A 10524-nucleotide genomic window follows, 5' to 3' on the forward strand; every position below is an offset into this window, starting at 1 on the left:
TGTGTGTGTTGGGACTCGACATGTAGTCTGTAGTCTGATGTAATCACACAACTCTGAACCTCTACATTTTTAAAACGACAAAGGCGCCGCTCATCACACCTGCCTCTCGTTCTTTATCTACTCCATATTGCTTTATTTCTCTGCTCCACCTTCATTTCGTTCCCTTCGCTCGGCTGTATTCGGCACACACAACTGCACATCTTGTTGTTTCGCATGCCAAACAAAGCAGAACAACGTTTCTCTATCTCCCACTCGACAATTTCATTCTCAATTATGCTTTACAATAATTGCTGGCGGCCTTTGTCGCCGGAGAAATTAGACATCGAACAATAACAAAGCCATTATTCCTCTTAACCTTTGACACGTGACAGACTCGTTGAACCTTGACTCTGAGCAAGTGGTGGAAGTGAGTGAGTGAGTGGATGTGTGTTTTCCACGTCCATGCTGCGTGAAAACCACTGGACTTTGACATTTTGTAACTGAAATGGCAACAGTGATGAGAATAATATGAAATAAACTGCAGTACTGTGAAACTCCAACATCCCTGAAGAAACCTCAGACTCAGTCCTAGCCTCATTTGACATAATGCTTTATCGGATGTGTCGTCACCTTCAACATTACAGCCTGGTTCGGTTCTTTCAGCGACATTCATGGAAACAGAAGCATAAGAGGTGCACCCATGGTAATTTTCCGTGGGGATAATACACAACTCCTTATTATATGGACATCCTGGGGGTGTGTGTGTGTATAAGTCATGTGTTGTACCAAAAGGCAAGACCTCGTCTTCAATGAATCTGTCCTCCCCCGAGCCAGTCACCTCAGCATCAAGACGACGATGGCAGGACACATCAGAAGAATGTCCACAACCCGACTCCCTCGCCAGATCCTGTTCTCACAACTTGAATCCGGCACAAGATCCCAAGGGAACCCCAAACGTCATCTACCATGCCAAATGGGAAACCCGTGGACCACACTGAGCCGAGGCGTACCATCATTCAGGGAACAGACCATGGACGCATGGAGAATGAAGGACGTTGCGCGGTAGAGGCCAAGAGACAACAACGCAAAGAGCGGCTTCTCTTTCCTCACTCACCACCCACCCTGCCCTGCACAAAGTGTCCCCGACTCTTCCGCTCTGCCCTGGGCTTGAACAGCCACATCAGACACCGTCACCCCCCTGAACAGCAACAACTGAGGCCCAAAGGATGATTATGATTCATCACATTTTTAGTAGTGATATAAAGTCGCAATAATTGCACAGAATTCACTGTTTTTTTTCTTTAAATTCATAAAAACGAGCCAGGTGAACTTTGAACCGTGACGCATTTCCACATTTTCCGAATTCAACCCTTTTTTAAACATTTTGAGTACATTTTGTGCTGGAAAAAAAAGGATATAAGACACTCAATATTGCACGCTCTTATAGCTTCTGTGTATACTGTATGTTTAAACCAAAATGCTCTGTGTTCTAAGGGTTAACTTCAGACACACTGCACAGACAATACAATCTAACGTTCAGGACTGAAAGAGCCATGTCAGCATCCATCATCCTCATTAATGGATGATGCACACACCATTAACTCTTTTTAAGGGCAATTTAATGCTCTATTTAATAATTTAACAGATGATGCCATGGAAATTATTTTTTTAGGATGCTCCATGTTGAGGTGACGATATTACTTATGGTCTTTCTACATAGTTGTTTATAACAATATATTATTATGGCCAGTGTAGGTTTAAAAAAAAAAAGATTTTCATTTACATACATTTAAAAAGATATAGAGAAACTACACAGGCAAAACTAAGATGGGCTGTAGCGTGGACTTAGTTCTGACTGAATGAGGGAAACTAAATGCAGGCCGTATACCAGTGAAGTGAAGATTTATTGGACAGATGAGCGGTGCATGCTGAGGTCATCAAGGACACAACAGCTTGCAGGATGGAGCCCAAGAAGGCTAATCTGTGAGCAGGGGCTGGATGAGTGGCCAGGCGGCAGGGGAATGAGCTGGGAGCAGCCTGATGAGGCAGGGGGTTGAGTGGAGCTGGCGATGAGCTGGTTCTCGAGAGGTGCATTGTGCAACGAGTTATAGGAGGCGGAGAGCGGAGCGGGCGCACAGTTAAATGAGGTGACCTGGAGGCTTAAATGTCCAGCGTGGGAGAATTAGGTCCATCTTATGGTGAGACGGCAGTCTGTGGAAAAGGGATAACACTTTTTTTAAAAGCATGTCGGGGAAGTACAGTACAGTGGCCTTCACCTTCAGGATAGGGTCAGATTTTATGTATATTTACGCAGTGGTGATCTGGAGGCTTCAATGTCCAGCGTGTGAGAATTAGGGACATCTAATGGTGTGATGCAGTCTGTAAAAACCGGATAACACTTTTTAAAGGCATGTCAGGGGAATTTCGGAACCCTGTACCTCCGGCCGGATGGTAATGGTAACAAAGGCAGGACTTCTCTGCTCTCCCCTGACTTTCCCAAGCTTTGTCAGGGAACTACGGTGGCCTTCACGTACCAGAAAGGATGTGATTTGTCTTTGGCTACTCAGGCAAATGCAAGCATCTCTACAGTTTCACTTTATGTGGACCATATACATCAACTGCGTATGCTCCATATACCACACACACTCAGTTTTGTAACCATGGACACTTGCTTGAGATTATGCAAGGAGTTTATGCCATCAGATTGAGTATGCATACTTGGAGACTGGTGCGGACTCTTGTTTTAGCATGAACACAGAGCAGTGAAGTATAATCCTTCTGCCTCAAAACACACTGTCACTTTCTCTGTTTTCCCCCCATTCAGGCTTCTGTAGAAACGTGGCAGCATAGGATGGTGAAGCGCTGCCTAAATTAAAAACATCGCGGGTTGACCTAAGTGCTTTTTCAAGGTAAATTGCAATAATGAAATAAAATATGATTTGTTTTATTTTATAGCAAGAACACACATAATCCTAACCCTGAGGAAATAATATTGTTTTAGTTTTTTTGAGTTTCCTGTAGATGGAGCAGACATATCCCTGCTGCTGCTGCTGCTGCTGCTGCCTTGTTCTTGATTCACAAACTCTAATGAATGAATGAAGTGAACATGCAAAAACACTCTCCCTCCTGAGCCTTACTTACTTCTGACACTTCTCCCATAGTGTCCTCGACTGGAACACAGCCGAGGTGTGTTCCTCGTGGCAGAGGAGACACTTGTAATGTACTGTATTACATTATAATGAAAGATGGCACACGGCATGAGATGCGACAGTGTAAGGAAAATTAATTCCTAATTCCCTCGCACCTATTCCCTCAGCCCCATGGCTGTGTTGTGAATTTAATCACCCCTCACATGACTAACCACTGTTTTAAATCCTTAAATCCTAATTTTTAATTTGAACATGTCAGCCCTCTTTCACACGCGCATGAATTAAACTCAAGAAAATGCTCCACTGCTCCTTCTCTCCTCCTCTTCCCTCTCTTCTCCCAGCCACACACATTTGCAAACTCATGAATTTGCATACGAGCACACCAAAATGCAAATATCATCACACAGAACACACACACACACACACACACACACACACACGTGTTCCATTCCTGTGCGTTTATATTAAAGGGATGAAAAATGATCTCTTCTGACTTTTGTCGCCTCACAGGAAAATGTGCTACTGGAATTTCATCTTTAGGGAATTTAAATGAAGTGGCTGAGATTTTTCTGCATGTTTTGCATCCAGGAAAAGAGACAGTTTTGTTTGTTAGCAAAGCAAATGCTGTAGTGTGGGAGCAGGTGCTGTTACTCATGAGTGAACGGTAAACTGCCGATAATAATAATGTGCGGAGGTCTTTATATCATGACAGTGTTTGAGGCTCGGGTGAGTCAGTTTTCATGCCCAGTTTAATCGAGCTAAGGCCATAGTCTGACTAAGACAGCAGGCAATCGGACAACTTGCCGAGGAGCAAAGCGATTTATTGGTCGTGTACGTCTGACTCCGCCTCCATCTCACTATAAGCTCGTCGGTATTGAATTATGTCACAGAAAAACAAACAGTTTGAACGGTAAGATGATCCGTGCTGTGATCTCTTCGTCACTCAAAAAGTGGGTCTAGTTTCCACTCTTGCCACTCTTCTGCAATGTATACATCGTCTCCTTCTACTTCATGGTCAAAGACCAGGGAGGACATTTTGGTGCAGTCTGACTCCATCCAGTCCCACTCCAGTCCGACTCCAGTCTGACTCCAGTCCGACTAAGCGCGTACACTACATGCAGGGGTAATTGGACTATGAATTGCATTATCCAGGTATGTTAGTCTGACTAAGACTAGCTCTATTTTAGTAAGACTAATGTGTTAACATGACATAAAAAAAACAAATTATTGTCTTAGTCCGACTAAAATCACACTTTTCACATGCAGAAACTGTTTTCTTCTTCATTCCATAATCATTTACTCCACAGTTAAAGATTCTTTACATGTTTTCAGCCACTATTTTCTAACGTGTGCGTAGAGTATGCAGGAAAATACACATTTTGAGGTTATTTCTTACAGTATCGTCACACTTTGGTGTTTGACTGTAGGACACACTGTCCCACTGTGCCCACTCGCCGCCCCGGGTTCTGCGTCTCTGGTGTCACATCCGATGTCTTCTCCTCCTCCTGAAGCCTCTGAGCCTTTAGCAGCCAGTGCTAACCGGTGGCTGTTACAGTCAACAGTTGTGACTTCAGAGTTCTCAGTTTCTGGGATTCTGGGGTTTCTTTCTCTCCTTCATCTGGTCTTTTTGAAATTGTATCTGCACTCACGCTGACCGCTGATATTATGCAAATGGTCAGACGGGATGCTAAAAAAAGCAGGTCTCGAGGTCTTGAGGCGTGCTGATGGCAAGTCCGCACAGCTGGAGCTGAGTGATTGGCCCCTGAAGTAACTGGACTTTACAATTTAACCAGAAAGAAAGCAATTGTTTCTTTTCTTTTACTCTTTTTTTTTTTTGAATCTTTTTTTAGATTTTCAGAGTTCAGATTTTCAGAATTCTTTACTGAAGATGTTACAGTTTATACCTTTAAATAGACTGTGTGATAACAAAAAGACCTTTAGCAATAACTTATATTGGAAAACGAGTACGACCATACCTATTAAACTATTAATTGCTTCAGAGTGGATTGACATCATGAAAAACCATACTTTAAACAGTCCGAGCATTAATTATGCAAGCATTAAACGCTTCTTTTATGGCACCATTTATGTGTTAATGCATCAACAGCATTTTAATGATATAATTGTATGGTGGAGCCCAAGGCAACCGCTTTCCATTCTGCTGCTTAATCAGGTTTGTGTAGAATAGTTCTTTCTTTAATTATCCTCTATGTTGTGGAGGTGCTTTGTGCTGCAACTATTAACTCAAGATGAAAAAAAAACAAAAAACGAAGGCTGTTGAGCAAATTGCACACTTTACTCTGCAAATGTTTAACTTTGACTGTTTTATCAGGGTCTAAAATTACCCATACGTTTAATTACACATCACCGAGCTCACGTTATGTGGCTTTAACGTGTCCAGGTATAGCTCTCGGCTAATGAAGTGGAGTTATTAAATGTTTCGCGCTTATATTGATACGTTTTTTTGCCCTTTAATAATAAAATTAAATGTTTAAAAGACTGTGCATAGTTTGCCAGCACGGTATTTGTTTTCTCCTCTGTATGTGCTATATATAGCTCAGTGGAACGGAAACACATAAAAGGTCAAAAAATATATACACCGTGCACTATACATTATGCAGTTTAACCCTTTCACACCTAAGCCTCAAAATGTCCGTCTGTACTTTTTTTGTGTGCTTATTTTAACCATAAAAGGGCAATTTTCCCAGAATAACTTTCATTATCTGCATGTTAAAATGGTGTATTAACAATTTAAAATGAAGAAAAACGACTATAGGTGTACTCAAACACCAGAGTTTGCGTGTTAAATTTGAAATTTGAATAGAATATGTTTCAGTTTTTGTCTCAATGTCCAAAATCAGGCCAAAGAAATGGAAACTATGTTACTGTACAGGTGTTTTTCCAACTCAAGACGCTGATTCGCCGCCTTCCTGCTACAGCGTGAGTGAAATTACCGTAATAACCACACGTTATTTGCTTTGACTTCTCAGCTTTCAGAAACCGTTGTTATTACGGCAATGTAAAGTGCGCTCTGCGACATATTTGAACCTGCTGTCGCTGTTTGTGAACGTATACATGTGAAATAACCTTTTAGTATGAATTCCCTGTGGTCAAATAACTGTATTAATTAACTTGTAACATTACAATACATCAAGTCTCACATTTTCCCATAAATATGAGTCTGACAGTCAGACAGAGGACAGATGTGTGGACCGGAGGCTGAAGTGTCCTTGTCATTGCTGTAAGTGCTTTCTGTTCTGTCTAAAGTCCTCTACTTTGATAGTGTAGATTCCAGTGTCCTTGACAAATGTATTGATCCTTGGCTGCTGATTGTAAATCCCAGACAACAAAAACAAAAAAAACACCAACTCTGCCTCAAACTCGAACTCTGTTTTCCTGTCCGAGCTCCAAACCTGTGTCTCATGCCCTCATCGGCACCATCTGCACCGCGGAACCCAATTAGCGCTCGACTGCATATGTGCGTTTCTTTTCTGTGCAAGAACTTTGACACTGAAAGTGTCCAGATCCGCATTCATCAAGGCTCATTAAGCTCAAGACAACACGGACACTTTAGAATCCTTTATTGATTGAAACAAGTAAAAAAAAACAGGCCAATATGAGAACCATTAGATAAAGAATGAAAGTAAAGTTCTAGAGGGGAATGATTGTAATTAAAGAATGACTTGCCTCGTTAAAAATAGAGAGCTTTTATTGCATTACAAAACCTCAAGTAGATGCAGATTGTTTTTGGTGTTGTTAAGCTAAAGAACAGGGATCAAAATGAGCTCTGATTCTCTTTTCAAATGTCCTCCTTTTGCCGATGTGTCTCGACATCCACTCGTCTCTGTTCCTGTACTTTGTTGCTCTCCTGATGTCTCTGTGCTCATCTGCCTGTTTTTTTTCCCCACCGTCTCTCACTTTTGCCACAAAGGTGTTTCATTCTCTCCGTCCCACTGTTTTTGTTGTTGTTCTTGTCTTTCCATCAGTCTCGCCTTGACACTCTCTCTCTCACCGTCTCTCGCTGTTGTTTCCTTGTGAGCGTTAAACTAAAGTTTGCTAACACTCACTCACTCACTCACATGTTTCTTTTTTTCGTGAAACAGATGGCGTCCAGTCCTCCTTCAAAGACGGCGGAATGCAAAGCAGTGAAATGTCTTACAAGGCTGAGCTGACGCTGGACGCATGTGCGGTGCACGACGGCTGCGGTGCAACACACATGGTAACTAATGAGAGCGTTCACAGTGGCTGTGTGAGCGAGCCCTGCTTCTTGTTTCCCATGCCAGTCTGAGTCTTCTCACGGCTAAAAATATACACGAAAAATGACGTTTTAGCATCTATATGTGTCACGTATGTCTCAAACACAGCACGTCTTGGTCCCGTTTAAAAGTAAAAGCACTGCTGTGATTCAATTCAGACTTTTATTGTGAAATATGTGCAGGACCGGATGTGCATCAGAGCTTTTAACCCTCAGAACACAGAGCATTAAGGGTGCTTTTATCCATTACTATTTTATAATGTATAAACAGAAGCTATAAGAATGTGCAATTGAGTGTCTTATATCATTTTTTTCCACCGAAAAGTACTCAAAAATGTTAAAATTGGGATGAATTTGTTACATTTAGCTTACTGTCACATACAAAAAAAACTGTTTTCAAAGCTTGACATTGTAAAAAACATTTATTCTGACTCTGTAAACCTGACGAAATATATTATAATGGTGTCTGAAAAGCATAAAAATCATAAAAAAAATTCAATTACCAGGCAGATTTTTATGTCAAGGCATGCCATTCCATAAAAGTGTCTCAAAAAGCAGACATATGCATGCCACTGAAAACATATTTTTACTAAGACTGTGCCGTGAGCACTAAGGTGGAAGGCAAACAAACAAACAAACAAACATTGCAGAAGCTCTGCAACAAGTGAGAAGGAGAAGCTGCACAAACATCTAGGGTTAAACCAGTCTCACACAATAGAAAGAATGTTACACAACTTAAATATTCACTTTTCTATGAATAGTTTTTATGTCCTGCGGGTCAGCTGAGGTCCACGAGTCCATGAGTTTTGTCATTTCCTCATGTCCACAGCATGGTGGACATTAGTATTATATATCACATGTACCTAATAAAGTGACCGGTGAGGTCTTCTGCTGTTGAAGGTTCAGGGTCTGGTTGTAAGAAAGTGATTGTCTGAGTAACTGTCGCCTGTCTGTCATTTCAATCCAGTCTGTTTTGTTCTCCTCTGACCTTTGGCATCAACAAGTCCTTTTCACGCAGAGAATTTGCTGCTCACTGGATATTTTCTCTTTTATAGACGTTTATCTCTGTGAACATTAAAGATGGCTCTGCATGAAAATCCCAGCAGATCAGCAGTTTCTACAAAAACTCAAACCAGCCCTGTCTGGCACCAACAGCGGTGCCATGTTTAAAGTCACTTCAATCACATTTCTTCTCAGTTTGAATTTCTTAAACATGTCAACATTCCAATTCCATTCTGAATTCTTAACGCTACAGTAAGAATACACCTTTGTAGACACCCAAGGTCACCTTGCAGACATGAAAACATAGAAATAGGACAGTCACATGCCTTTAAAATGAGGAAAAAGTGAACAAAACTGGCCAGAATTGAAGAGAGTTGTACTTGTCACAAGCAAAAACAATTCTGTCATGTGAGACGTCATGTTTTTCACATTGTAGTGAACACACAAACCATTGTTCTTGCTTGTAATTAAAGCTGAAAGTAAGCTGTGAGTCATCTCTCATTAAGACAAAATTCAATTTTTTTTTCTCAACATTAGATTAGATGTGAGCATTTCCCGGAGGCCAATGCTCCCTTTTTTTAACAGTAGAAGTTACATACAAATGCACTGTTTTACAACAATTTAATTTGAATTGTCACAATTATCATTTTTTAAATGGCAATGTAACTGAATCTAAATCACAGAAAAGTGAAAATCGGCCTTTCTTTCACATCTGGAGTCAAAAAGCATCTGTCTGTCAGAGGTCTGTGACACATGCCTCCTTACCATGACAGAATCTGAAAATCCTGATTGGCCCGTGGGCCAGACTTATGGACTTAGGATAATATTCCTTTACTCACCTTCCTTTTATTTCCATGTCTACACTCGATTGACACATCTCTCCTCATGTTTACACAGTCCCGTTCCTGTATTTCTCAACACACCATGTCAGTGTCAGTGCTGGTTTCGCTCGAACAAAAAAAAACCCCGTAAGCGTGTGTAAAACCGAGTTATTTTAACGATAAAAAAATCCCCACAACAAACCACATCTGTCGCAAGTATGTTATTCATCATTGACTTTACAAGGCTAAAATATGGGCCGCATTACTCCGAGACAACTGGCTCTCATCTGCGGGTGCTGTGTGTGTGTGTGTTTTTTGTTTTGTTTTTTTTTTATCTCCGTGCTCGCTCCTCCGTGTTTTTCTGTTTATATGCCTGTTAGTGCGGCGCTCGCGTCTGCTGCTGCTGCTGCTGATTTCATCTACTCCGTTCGTTTTAGTGCGGCACAAGAGAGTGCGGGGGGGGGCGGAACAGAACGTCCACGTCGCCGCCCGCACGCTCGCATCCCGGCGCGGCCGAGTCGCCCGGGTCAGGCGGACCCATGCTAATGAGGTCAAAGGTCAACAGTTCGCGCTGTTTTCCGCAAACCCTTTGCATTCAAGAGTGAGATTTTGTCCTCATCCTTCACACATCCCCGTCTGTCTCTCATCACCCCCTGTAATTTGTATCCCTGTTTTTCAGTCTTTTTTTAGTCCCACTATCTTTCACTCTGTCCATCTGTCTTTCATTTTCTGCTACTTTTCGTCACTTTTTGTTCTTGCCATCATTCTCTTGAACTGTCCTTGCCCCGGTGTTTGCTTACCCCATTTCATCTCTGCTCTTCTTCTTTTGTCCTTATCCTGTTCTTCACCTCCACACCTTTTCAATCCTCCCCCCCCCCCGTCATTCTCCTTCAGCATATTCTTTGTCTCGAGTCTTATTTATTGTCCATCCTTCCCTCTTTGTCCTTCACTCCCTGCACACTCCTGTCTCATCCAGAAATGTCTTTACCCTTCACCTCTCATCCACTTCCACCACTCACCTCTCTCTCTCTCTCTGTCTCTCTCTGTCTTATTTCTCTCTTCACACTCGCTGCTGTTGTGATATCCTTGGCCCGGGTTCCTTTAAAGTCATTCTCTTTTGCAGAGAAGAAGAAATGTTTTTCTCTCACAGTAAACAATGTTGTTTTCACACTATATCACTGTTGCCTTGAATTCAGATAACCACGAGTGTGGTGTCACTGACCGGACTGAAGTAGACCCAAATGAATAATAAAATCATAATAAAGTTTGGATCAGTTTTGGTCACTTTGGCTTATCTCTATGTCACAGTCATTTACAA

The sequence above is a fragment of the Solea solea genome, chromosome 19 (genome assembly GCF_958295425.1).
Source record: "Solea solea chromosome 19, fSolSol10.1, whole genome shotgun sequence".
NCBI classification, from domain to species: domain Eukaryota; kingdom Metazoa; phylum Chordata; class Actinopteri; order Pleuronectiformes; family Soleidae; genus Solea; species Solea solea.